We start from the raw sequence: 10,260 nt of genomic DNA, 5'->3' as shown, positions 1-10,260 counted from the left end.
TCACCATGGCAAGAGATGAGTGAGGGTCCATCTAAAGAAATCATGCCTTTTTATTTCATTTCTGTCTTCCTCTTCTCAGTCCACAGGGTCCAGTCTTGGCATGCACAGTGAATCATAGCATCATGCCTGCTCTCAAATTCCAAGATTTAAAAAGGGATTGAAAACCTGGAAATTTAGGCAATGTTTTTGAAATGGTTTTTATTTATTATGAAGGGCATTAGACCTCAGGATGATGAGACCCAGGCTCACCCCCCCCCCCCTACCTGTTACACTTGTGGTGGTAAATGTGAGCCTTTCAAAATCCACCACAAACCCACTGTACCCTAGGGCTATGGTAGTGTTGTACAGTTGTGGGGAGTGTGTGTTTTTTTTGGGGGGGGGGTTGGGGGGGGCTCAGCACCCAGGGTAAGGGAGCTATGCACCTGGGAGCAATTTCTGAAGTCCACTGCAGTGCCCGGTTGGTGTCCTGGCATGTCAGGCGAACCAGTGCACTACGAATGCTGGCTCTTCCCACGACCAAAGGGCTTGGATTTGGTCGTTTCTGAGATGGGCGTCCTTGGTTTCCATTATCGCCGAAAACTGGGGAAGACCATCTCTAAGGATGACCATCTCTAAGGTCGACCTAAATGTTGAGATTTGGGCGTCCCCGTCCATATTATCGAAACGAAAGATGGACGCCCATCTTGTTTCGCTAATACGGGTTTCCCCACCCATTTGCCGGTACATCTTGCGAGGACGTCCTCAGGAAAACTTGGGCGCCCCGTTCGATTATGCCCCTCCATGGGGCTCATTTTCAAAGCACTTAGACTTACAAGGTTCCGTGAGTAACCTATGGAACTTTTGTAAGTCATGCTTTGAAAATATATCTCCACATGAACACTATACAAATAGCAAAGCAAGAGGGGAAGGTTTTATGACTGATGATGGTGGTACTCAGACCTGCAATTAATTTGTGAAGGTTACTGAGCTTCTGAAGTTTTTTCCTCCTCAAAATTTCAGTGAAATATATTGTTATAATATAAACCATCTACATTGCCGGATTTAGTCATCTGAGTTCCAAATGGTGGAGCTCAATACCCAAGGCCACAAGAAGCATTACTAACTATCTTTGGTTCAGGAAAGGGAAATGGGACTTGATATACTGCCTTTCTGAGGTTTTTGCAACTACATTCAAAGTGGTTTACATATATTCAGGTACTTATTTTGTACCAGGAACAAAGGAGGGTTAAGTGACTTGCCCAGAGTCACAAGGAGCTGCAGTGGGAATTGAACTCAGTTCCCCAGGATCAAAGTTCACTGCTCTAAACACTGGGCTACTCCTCCACTCCAAGTAAAGAACTGAAAACCTACCTTTTCAAAAAATTCTGTAGTTAACTACATAAACTATGGATGTTCCACTCCTACTTTCTAACTGTAAAACATTACTGTAATTTCACCTAAATGTAAATTGTAAGCCATCTTGAACTGAAACTTGTTTTTGGATACTAGTGGGATAGTAGAATCCATAAATAAATAAACTTATAAAAGACGTGATAATCAATAAATAATTTTAAGCAGCCAATTTAGATGGACAGTGGCTAAACTGAAGGCAAAGAAAATGGGGAGGGAATGACCAATGTGATGAGTCAGGATAAAAGTACAAATCCTTTATTCATATATGCATCAGCGTTTGCTTGAAGACAGCACATTAGAAGAAAACAGCAGGCTCAATTGAAGGCAAATCATATGTACAGTTAAATAAGGTAAATAGAACTGGTCGTAGGGGTCCTTTTACTAAGCTGCACTGAAAAATGGGCTGCGGTAGTGTAAGCGCGTGTTTTGGGTGCGCACAGAATCATTTTTCAGCATACCTGCAAAAAATGCCTTTTTTTAAATTTTTGCTGAAAGTGGACGTGCGGCAAAAAATGAAAATAAACACGCATCCATTTTGGTTCTGAGACCTTACCACCAGCCATTGACCGTACGGTAAAGTCTCATGTGGTAACTGGGCACGCACGTCAAATGCCACTTGGTGCGCGTCAGATACGTGCGTCCGAAAATAAAAATTATTTTTTGGCCGCGTGTATCAGACACATGACAAAAATGAAATTACCGCAAGGTCCACGCAGTAGCCGGGTGGTAACTCCATTTTGGCGTGCATTGGGCGGCGTAGACGCTTACACGGCTTAGTAAAAGGGCCCCTTAGTTATAGGGTGTATGGCAAGCTAGATCACATGTGGAGTCAGTGGATAATTAGTTGCCACAGGCATTAAAAGCTTGGAAGAAGAACCAGGCTTTTATCTGCTTCCTGAAGCAGAGGTAGGCATAAGATCATAAGCATTTCCATACTGGGACAGACTGAAGGTCCATCAAACCCAGCATCCTGTTTCCAACAGTAGCCAGATTACAAGTACCTGGCAAGATCCCAAAACAGTACAATACATTTTATGCTGCTTATCCTAGCCTCTCTATGAGTGAGTTCCAGAGTATGGGGGCTACTCCTGCGAAGGCTTGTTGTTGGGGGTCACACTGCAATTTCCTTTGACGAGAATACAGATAGTGATGCTCCTTGAGAGGACATTAGAGGTCTCAAAGGCATGAAGAGAGTTAACCAATTATTAAGATACTTTGGCCCATTTTGTCTCAGGGCTCTGACAATCAAACATCGAGTTTGAAATGTGGCCCTGTAGGGTACTGGTAGCTAGTGCAGTTTCTGCAGAAAAGGTGTGATGTTATCATGCTGCTTGCAACCCTCTATCAGTCATGCAAACTCTTTTCGGTATGACCAATATACAGGGCAATACAGTAGTCTAGCCATGATGTTATCAGCTCATGGACCACTGTGATCAGACTCATCCTGTCAATATATGGAGAGAGATTTTGTAGATTTTGCAAGTCATAATCATTGTTTGAATTTGTGGGATCAAAGAAAGCGATGACCTGCCATTTTAAGAGACATTCATACTTTCCAGATGGTAATTGGACATCAGGTACCTGTCCACTTATGTAGGAACACACAGAGGATCTCTGTTTTACTTGGGTTCAGGCAGAATTTGTTGTTTTTTTGCCCATTTCTGAGTAACAGGCAGTCAGTTTATTCAAAGCTGTGGGTATATCTGGTTCATGTATGAGTAACTGTATGTCATTGGCATAGATATAGAATTTTGTGTTAATCAACCAAGACAGCATGTGCTGTGCCGTGGTAGCCTGCAGTTCAGCACCCAAGGTGATGATGTGCTGTTGCTGAACAGAACTAATTGTTGTCTGTCTGACAAATAGGATTTGAACCGTGCAAATACTGTGGCACCGATATTTGTCGCAACCTTCACAGTATGAAAGCTGCTGAGAAATCCAGCAACACTAATATTGAGGTGGATCCTCTATCACAGTTTCTATGGAGATTGTCAAGCAGCAATACAAGAATTGTCAAGGGTCAAGGGTGCACCTAAGGCAACACCATCAAAGCGGTTTACATGAAAATAATTACAGTAATACGGAGGTTAGAAAAACACAATATGAGAAATAAAAGTTAGCATGCCTGCTGCATCTTACAGAACTCCAGGATCAAAAAACAATCCATTACATCAACGACCGGGACAAGTGTTGAAAAGTAGCTGAATCATGTTTCATGCCCAGGTTTGAAGGCAGATTGATATGGGTCCAGCCAGTTTCTTGTTGGGCTGCATGCAGACTGATCTATAAGGATCACCAAAAAACAGCACTGCAATTGAGTCAAGGAAGCCCACAGCACAAAGTATTTTATTTATTTTATTTATTTATTGCATTTGTATCCCACATTTTCCCACCTATTTGCAGGCTCAATGTGGCTTACAATATTCCGTTATGGGATTCACCATTCCAAAGTACGAAGATACAATTGGTGTAGCATGGAATACATGGATGTCATTGTAGAATTAATCTTATAATGTTTCGGAGTAAAAGATCCAGTTGGTGTTCCATGGAGTGCATGGATATCAATGTAGAAATTAAGGAAACAGATATATCGAGAAAGTGTTCAGAGTATAGTTGAAGTGGTGATGTGTTATAATTGAATTATTGCTCATTATGGTATACTTGTTTGAATAGATAGGTTTTTGGCTTGTTCATTTGATACATGCCAAATCAGAGCTTTCCAAATCTACCGTTGTGTACCCTGTACATGCGCTGAACTTACCTACTTTTACCTGATTGAGTACAATACCTGATTTGTGTTGGAGCACTTGTCCATCTCTCCCCTGATGCAGGCGTATTGCCAAACCACGGCCCATGTTGAGTCTTTCAATAAAATCTGTTCTTCCACACCAGTTCTTGAGGCCTATTGTGCTATTTTGTTTTTGCTGTGCCTTGTTTACTGCGCTCCTGATTCACTCTTTCCTGGTCTTCTGTGCTATATCATCCAAACACCATGCCATTCATAGGCTCTGGGAAGGTTAGCTAAGTAAATGTAAAACATATTTAAGCATCCTCCAACACTTGAAACAGACACATTTTATTAACATTAATATGTTTTGTGTTAGCACTAGTCAAACAAGTATAAATTTTATGAATGTCTAAAAATAAACCTCCGATGGATACAGCATAAGAATGGCAGTGGATCTTGGGAATGGACTGTTTCAAGCTGTGGTTACGTTTTCTGTACCTCTCTATTGGGATGGATTCTAACACCAGTAAATCTATGTGTTCTGACGGATTCTTACCTCTAGCATTGGATTCCAGGCCTGCAGAAAATAGACTGACATTTTTCCACACAATATCATTGTGTTCTTGTGTGCATTCCCAGCCTTTAATTAACATGCTGTGTTCCAGCAGGCATATAAAAATAGCTCTTTCATTTTTGTTTTGAGTTTTATTTTAATTATAACCTACATATGTTACAGGACAGCTATGGTTGCAACTGGTTTGCAAATTTATTTCCAAGGTTTGTCTTTATTGTGAATTTGTGCTGCTGTTTTCAATTTACTTTTAAAACAAACTACTTCCTTATTGGATTCAAATGTTTTTCCATGAACAACTAATTTTTTTATTCTGCTGTTTCTAATATTGTCACTTGTAAAAGAGTAAAATTTAAGATGTATTAAATGAATGCACCTAATTCCAATGCCATCTTCCAGGAAAAGGAAAACAAAAAAATGCTTTTATACCCTTGAATTCTGCCCTGAGTAAGTTTCAGGGCAAACCGAGAGACATGTTGGGTTTTATTGCATTTTAACAGTTATTAAAGTGTATGGGTCCGATATTCAAAATGATTTAATCAGGCAAGAGAGGCTCTGCCTTGGTTAAATTGCACTGAGCAGGTCAGGAGGTGTAATTAGATGTGTCATTAATATTATACTAACATTGTATTATATCTCTGGAATTTGAATTCCAGTGCTGTTAAAAGTGTATATTTTTGATACTGTTTCACAGTAGTTCTATTATTAGGTTTCAATTTTCAAGTTTACCTCATTTAGGGGCCCTTTTACTAAACCGCAGCAAAAAGTGGCCTGCGGCAGTGCGAGCGTGTCTTCTCGGCATATGTTGGGCCAGTTTTTGCCGTGTCCTGGAAAAATGGCCTTTTTTATGGGGCCAGGAAATAGATGTGCAGCAAAATAAAAACCAGCACACGTCCATTTCTGGCCTGAGACCATACCACCAGTGGCGTAGCTACGTGGGGCCATGGGGGCCTGGGCCCCCCGTAGATTTGGCCCTGGACCCCCCTCTCGACCCCCCCTCCCACCGCCAACCCTCCTCCGCCATCGCCGTGAGCTACCTTTGCTGGCGGGGGACCCCAACCCCCGCCAGCCGAGGTCCCCTTCTTCCGGCGCAAGGCTTTGTTCTGTTTCTGAGTCTGACATCCTACACGTTGTACGTGCAGGATGTGAGACTCACAGAAACAGAACGAAGCCTTGCAGATCAGCCAGCGGCCGCATTGCTGGCTGATCTGCAAGGCTTCGTTCCATTTCCGTGAGTCTGACCTCCTTCATTCTGTTTCTGTGAGTCTGACGTCCTGCATGTACAAAGTGCAGGACATCAGACTCACAGAAACAGAACGAAGCCTTGCGCCAGAAGAAGAAGACCAGCGGCCGCGTTGCTGACTGATCTGCAAGGCTTCGTTCCGTTTCCGTGAGTCTGATGTCCTTCGTTCTGTTTCTGTGAGTCTGACATCCTGCACGTACAACGTGCAGGACTTCAGACTCACAGAAACAGAACGAAGCCTTGGGCCGGAAGAAGAGGACCTCGGCTGGCGGGGGTTGGGGTACCCTGCCAGCAAAGGTAGGCGACAGCAGCGGTGAGGGAGTGTTGGTGGCGGAGGCATACAGCACGCATCCACTGCTGTTTACTACCAGGTAAGCACCACGCAATAGAAAATATTTTCTACCGCATGTTTTCGGCGTGTGCCAAATTCAGAATAACCGCCCAGGGCACACAATAGCTGGGTGGTAATGCTGATTTGGCGTGTGCTGGATACGTGGATACGTGCTGGATACGTGTATGCCTTTGTAAAAGGGCCTCTAATTGTATTTATGTTAATTCTTGGTTATTTTACTATTGTTGTGCTGTTAACAAAATTGTAAGTTTTATGTTAAAATGTACCTGCTGTACACTGCTTTGGGTGAATCTCTTCAAAAAGGTAGTTAATAAATCCCAATAAATAAATAAATAAATAAATAAATATTCAGCAGACAGTGCCACCGAATATCCTTTTAACCACTACGGTACTGTCCAGGCAGTGCCGGCGCTGTCCAAGGGTGGAGTCTGCAGAGATGCCAAATTACCCAGCTTGACCAGCTAGCTATGTAGATACAGCACCGAATATCAGCCATACTCAAATAATTTTCGGGTACTAATGCTGACCGAGATATTCACTGCTAGTGCCTGGATATGGCCTGGCACTGAATATCCGCATCTAAATTAGCCGGTGATGGTTAGTGTTTTTAAAAAAATGCTCACTGCTGCCAGCTAAATATTGACCCATATGTTTTTAGATGTTTGTTTATTATTATTCTGGAAATCATTAAAAACCAACTTGTTCAAAAAGGCATACCATAATGATCCAACTTAAACACCTGAACCCTGCAACAAAACGAAACTCAAACCAGATCTAGACAAAACTTAACTCTTTCTCCTGACAACCTAATGTACTCTGTCACTCATGAACTTTAACGTAATACCACCCTGTATTTCTCATACCGGAATTGGCAATCTAGATAGATAGTTTATCCTTTACCATAGTGGAATTATATTCTTGTAGTTGTTTAATATCTTTCTGCATTATATTAATACGGGAAGTTAGATCTTCTTTCACTGCTTCTACCGTTTTAGCCATTTCTTCAAACTTATTAGCCAACTGTGAAATCTCACCTGAGGATTTTTGAAGTGTTATCCATCGCATTTAGTTTTATCCAGATTTTCTCCAGACTTATCTCCGTTGTTAATCCCGGAATCCCGACTAAGTCTCGGGGCTCCGCTTCCAGCCGTTCCTGCCACGGTGCAAGGCCCACGCCCGACAGCCGTCCCTCCACAAAGGTGGGTTGAGAGTTATCTCCGAGCACCGAACGAGACATTGGACATGGAGGAATATTAGAATCTGGGGGCAGAGACAGAGATGTTTCCTGAACCAGTGCCTGTTCCGCTCCTTCGGTCAGTTGCGCTGCGGGTCTTGCCGCCCCCAGTTCCGGTGAGGCTCCGACGAGGTAGTGATCAAGGCTTTGCTGGACTGCCAAGGAAGCCGAGGCAGGTGGAAGAATGAACCTCAGCATTCCTTTTCTCTTCGTATGAGGCATCATGTCTAGAGAATAATGATAAAATATCCAGCAGAGACCACAACGAGCGCTCACCAAATGCCTTCAGGCCGCCATCTTGTCACGCCCCCTCACTCTGTGTGATAAGAAGACTTTTCAGGGCAGTAATAACAAGCACGGAAACAGAGAGAGTGGACAGAAGAGAGAGGGAAAGACACAAGACTCAGAGAATGGAGAAGGGAGAAACAGGATGGACTGTGGGGCCAGGGAGATAATGTGGCCCCAAGTTGGATGGGGAGCGCTGAAAGAGAAAAGGGAGAAGGCTAACATAGGGAGTGATAAGAATACAGAAAAGAAATGCTGGGCAGGGAGGGACAGGGATGCAGAGGGTCAATGGTGAGAGGATAGGGAAGTGGAACGCAAAGAGACAGTGCTGGAAAAAGGGGAGATAAGGACACAGAGGGGCACTACTGGAAAAAGGGGCATAGGGATATGGGGACAATGGTGAAAAGGGGTGAGATAGGGACAAAGAGGTAATGCTGGAAAAGGGGGAAGATTGGGACACAGGGCACTGTTGGAAAAAGGAAGAGATGGAGACACTTGGAGGGAAGATGCTAGAAAAGGGGGGCGATGGGGACACAGAAAGGGCAGATGCTGCACTTGAGGGTAAGATAGGGATAAGGGACACAGAAGGGAGATGCTGGACAGGACAGATGGGGTGGAGAGGGAAGAAAAACAGTGCACATGGAGAGAGAAGACAGAAGAAATGTCAGATGGCCAGGAGACCCTGCAAAGACAGAAGAAATGGAGAAAATCAGAAAAGAGACAGTGGGACCAAAGCAAATTGAAAAATAGATTGTTCATATAACAAAGGTAGAAAAAGCTATTTTATGTTATTTATTTATTTGTTACGTTTGTATCCCACATTTTCCCACCTATTTGTAGGCTCAATGTGGCTTACATAGTACCGAAGAGGCGTTTGCATGCTCCGGTGAGAACACATACAAGGTTATGTTGTGCTTAGATAAAGTTAATGTGGCACAGCCACATTAGGGAATCGTACCACGGAAGAGTTGAGTTATGTCCGATTTTGAATTTCATATTAAGAATATGACAGTTTTTAAAAATGCACATCTCCATTATCTTGCATTTGAGTTTCTATTCCTGTATTTTCTGAATATGCAGAGTCTGATTTCTTGAGGTTCCAGTTCTGTTTCTTGCCTTCATATTTCTATTACTGATGTGTAGTCATCCCTTGTTTCATATCTGCCTGTATTTTGTGCTTGTGACCAAGGTGGAGTATTGTGCTAGCATGTAGTTTCTGTGAAGAGATCTGTAGTAGTCCTGTTCTCCCTGCCCCCCCCCCCCCCCCCCCCCCCCGTAACAAGAAATAATTTACTTGGGAATAGCTGTAGAGCACGCGCTAATGTTTATAATTAAAAAATATATATATATATATTTTTTTTTTTAATTCTCCACCAGTTGCCGATTAAAGCAACAAGATCCACAATTGCAATGAATTAAATATTATCTCTGTTGAAATGCAGTATCCTGCATTTCCAGATTTAAAGGCATGTACCCAGGACACAAAAGACCATCTATTTGGCTTCAGAAAGGGTTTATTTAATATACAAATCATGTAAATAATATTGCAAGAGGTAGTTCTTTTAAGGACCTGGAAACAGATAATGAGGCTTATTTTCAAAGCACTTTGGGAGGCTAAGTTCCATAGGTTTCTATGGAACTTTGGGAGGCTAAGTGCTTTGAAAATGAGCCTCAATGTGTGCCAAAAGAACAAAATAACAGGCTTGAATAACTTACAGAAAAGTCTTTGTTGCAGAATTGTTGAAGCTGAGAGAGTGAAGAAGGAATCCTCTCTGCTGAAGGAGTACTTTTCTTTTAAAGTTGGTTGCTGGAGCCTGAAGAGAAGTCTTGTCTGGATGTGTGTGTGTAGAGTTCAGCAGAGGAACCAGGTCCCAAGAGCAGCAGGTCCCAAGAAGCTCGAGAGCTGGGTTTTCCAGGCTTTTTTATATAGTCTGTTTGCAGGGAAATATATGAGTGCATGTCCTGTGTGCATTTGCTTCCTGGTTTGGCATTGTGGTATCTTGGTTTCATGTCTTATGACATCACAAGACTTCCTGTCTGGATTTTGTTGACAAATGGTCTTTTGAAGCACAAGGCTGGCTTCCTGTCCTCTCTGTAGCAGATACGCATTATACTTTCCTTTTGTCAATAGGTGTGTGGATTCCCACCTTCACAGGTTTTCTGTCTCCTTGTATCTACTGGTTACCTTTGATCCTTTGTTCTGTTGACCAGCCAGGCTTTTGATCAGAGGAAGAAAGTTAAACCTTTGATGCAGCCTCTTACTTGTTTGTCCTTTTGTTAAGTAGTAGAGGTGTTAATGGCTTTTAGGTGAACACCTAGCCAAGCTTTTATTAACAGTCCTTCAAGTGGGAGGGGGAGAGGAAGTTTGAAGACTTCTGAAGTAGTGCCTTTTGTCCTTTTAAATGTTCCCAAAGGGAGGGGGAAGAGGGGCTTAAAATGAAAGCCAGTTTTTAAA

The sequence above is a fragment of the Microcaecilia unicolor genome, chromosome 1, assembly GCF_901765095.1.
Source record: "Microcaecilia unicolor chromosome 1, aMicUni1.1, whole genome shotgun sequence".
In the NCBI taxonomy this organism is placed as follows: Eukaryota; Metazoa; Chordata; class Amphibia; order Gymnophiona; family Siphonopidae; genus Microcaecilia; species Microcaecilia unicolor.
This window is presented reverse-complemented; position numbering follows the sequence as displayed.